The following is a 3,948-nucleotide window of genomic DNA, read 5'->3' on the forward strand; positions in this document are numbered from 1 at the left end:
TATATATATATATTATAAATTGTTTTCATAAATTTTAAAAGGCAGCCATTTTAAAATGCATGATCATAATTAATTATTATTTTTTCACTTATCATTATAGTTTTCTTCTAATAATTTGTAAGATATTAACATGCATATATAAATTAGTATGTGTTACATAACATCACAAATGTCTATCCTAGATAAGTTCTTTTTGATTATAGTTTTTTCTAAAAATAATCATTTGTTACACAAACTATTAAAATATTATAAAAGTACTAGGAGTATCAAAAAATAAAGTGAAATTTCACTTGATTGAGTATACTAATTACAATATCATTTTTATTTGTATAATATATTGTACTACATTTAATTAAAAAAAAATAGGTCTAAACCATAGTGGTTGTTATGCTAGAAGACATTTAAAGTTAAAAGAATGTCTTTTTAAATTTAATTATTTGATAATCTAATTAGCTTGAGTTTGAAATGTTTAAGAGACTCCTCAAAGAAGTAAACACATTCTTACAAATTCAATTTTAAAATTAATTGATGCAAATTAAAGTGAATAGACAAATTAAGAAGTAGAAGCTGACTGCAAATATAATTGCCTACAACTTTAAAAACAATTACATCAACTGTATTTCCAAAAAAATAACACATTTAAAAATATGTGGATTATGATTAGTAAAAGATTAACAATAGACTACAAAGAAAATTTCAATTAATACTAAAAATCATATATTTGATCATTGAATAATTTTGAGATCTTATTTTTTGGGTTGCTAAAGCAACTGCTTCGATGTATTTAGGGTTGAGTTGCCCCGACCAAAGTTCCTCTTTGACGGCAATACCTTTTTGAGCTATTATGTGTTTCAGTTGATCTCAATGATAACCCAAAATCAATCAATTTAAGCAGCGCATATTCTTCAGAAAAACAAGTGTATTAGTCGATTTTAAAATTTTAACTCAACTCAAAAAACTAATTTTCAAATAGAATATTGCTCAAAATCATATTATTGACTAATATGAGATATACGTGTAGAACATGTACACTATAACACTAAACTAATATAGAACAAAGTAGGAAGCCCAAAAAAAATTGATGTCTCGAGCAATTCTTTAATGAAAAACTACTTAACAACACACCATTAATTATTATGTTTTCTTATTTTTCTGTCACTTAAAAAATATTAAAAATCCCTTATTTTCCTCCTATAATTTTTTTCTGGATACATTAATTTGAAATCTTATACCAATTATTTTTCTTCCTTTTTTTACGCCACGGATCTATCAATAATTATATTAATTTATCTATTTTTGAATTTCAAATCTTTTCTCTTTACAACTAATGATTTCAAATTATTCAAGAGATAGTTTTTTTTCCATCCCTTCAACTTTTTGATTCTTTTATTATTTTTTTTTTTTTTCATCTTTAAAAAAATAATTACCTCTGCCCATTTGTCCCTATTGAAACTTCGCAATTTTATTAATCATATCATCATTGAATTTTTTTTGAAAAATATTTTTTTTCTTTTAATGTATCTATCATTGTGAAAAAAGTTGGATCTACTACTGCACGGTCATAACTATCAAAAATACAGATTTTTAATGTATCACGTTTATTTTAATTCTTAAATTAGTCTTTCTTAGTGTTATCATTGATCCGGCATATCACTGCTACAATAGCATTTGTTTTATTCAATGTATCATGTTTATATTTAAGGTATTGATACATAACTCTACTGTTGTTGAACCTTCTATCAGTGTTTATCATGTTCAATATAAATGTACTTGATACATAAATGTTGTGTTATGTATCATACACACAAAAAGCTATTTTGGAACAATTACATGTATACTTTTTTTTTAATTTTAAAATATAATATTTCTCAAACAAAATAACATATATAAATAATAATGTATCATGCAATAATTTTTAGGCATGATACGTGAATTTGAATTATACTAATTGTATCTGATACATAGCAATTATTAAACAACATGTTATGGCCAACAATTACTTATTTAATGTATCTAGTAGAAATACAACACTTATCAATTTAAACAATATACATAAATAATAATGTATTGATAAATCTATCCATCTTGAAAACACAACTCAATAAACAATCACACAACACTATAAAAGGGATAGATGATCCATCTAAACTATATATCTTTTCAACATTTTTGTTTGTTGTATTAATGTATAGCGGATATATTGAAAATTCAGGCTCTTATTTCTTCACCTCAACGATGTATCAGATCTCTAATGTATTTCGAAATTTTGATTCAAAAATTAAGAGTGTTTTTGAAGAATGAGAGGAAGAATGTTGTCGATAACTGAGAGTTTTTTTTTAAAGAATAGGAAGAAGAATGTTGTATTAATCTTTAATGTATCTCGAATTTTTATTGACAATTTGATTCAAAATTGAGAGTCTTGGGCAGAACGGGAAGAAGAATTTTGAATTTTGAATTGTGCTATTCTGTTACAATTTGTGAGTGATTGAATCTCATTGTCAATAATATTTTTCCGTGATTTTATTCTATTATATATCAAATTTTCAAGTTTTTCTTATCTCATGGTCTCGTGTAATTCTAGATTTGAGACCCACAAAAAAAAATTGTTTGTCAAATAGCTATTCATTATTTATCTTATTAAATTTTTGGCAAATTTAAACCTAATTTGAATGGTTCTTCGTTGAACATGAAGAAAAATGAATAGGAAGAAGAAATTTGATTTTTTCCAATTATTGGTGCTGTTAAATTTGTGTATGACTGAACGTGTAAGCGTAATTTATGGGATTTTAATTGAATTTTTCATTTTTCCTTTTTCAGGGTAACAACTTGATACATGATGTATCAACATTAATGTATTCGGATTGTGAGTTATGTATCCGTATTGCATAAAAATTAAGAGAGTATTGCAATTAGAAAAAAAAAAGTAGGGTTAGAATATAATTTACTCCTTATACAATGAAATTTATGTAAGTTATACTTATCTAATTGTCACAATAGACTCTACAAGTAAGCTATTTTCTCTTCTTAAAAATGTAAAACACTATTATATTTTGAAAAAATATAAAGTGACACTTTGAAAATGTTCTAAATTTTTTTAAAAAAATATTTTAACTTTGAGTTGTTCTATTTCCCTATGAAAAATTGCAAATGACAATAAATGCATACTTTTTGCACAATCTATATTTTCAATGGATAGTATATTATAATAAAGCTGGGTATGAAAACGGTGATGTGGCACTCTGTAAGGACTTGATTCCTATTTTATTTTTTTTTATTTTCTTTGGCATTTTTCTCTTATTTCTTTCAAATATTTTATTTTTTACCTCTTTAATTACATAAATTTTACTCTTAATAAATATTAATGTCACGATCCAAAACGAGTCGTGAGTGGCACCCACACTTACCTTCTTAGGTGGGCGAACCAACACATCTAAACCCCAACATTTACCAGTATATAAATTTTGAATAGTAAATAAAATGCGGAAGATCCAAACTCATTAACGAAATAAATTAAATAACTTCTAAAGTATAATACTCTTTATCCCCAAAATCTGGAAGTCATCACATCAAGAACATCTATCCTCAAATTACTAAGTCTAAGAGTATTAAGAAACTAAAATAAGTAAACAGATGGTCCATGTCCAAACTTCAAGGACATCAAGACGTGAATGAGAGAATCCAGTCCGAGCTAGGAACAATAGCTCACCCTGAAATCTGATGTGCTGAAGATTGGCTAGAGTTGCGGACGAGTCGAAGTCAACGGTGCACTTGCTGCACTCCACAGAACAACAAAAAGGAAATAAAAGTAAGGGTCAGTACAAGGCACAAGTACTGAGTAAGTATCATCGGCCAACTCAAAATAGAAAGCAATATATATATGGAATAATAATGTAAAATCAACCACGATACTCAACAGGTGACAATCAACACGTACAAGAACCATTGGCA

The sequence above is a fragment of the Solanum pennellii genome, chromosome 2 (genome assembly GCF_001406875.1).
Source record: "Solanum pennellii chromosome 2, SPENNV200".
NCBI classification, from domain to species: domain Eukaryota; kingdom Viridiplantae; phylum Streptophyta; class Magnoliopsida; order Solanales; family Solanaceae; genus Solanum; species Solanum pennellii.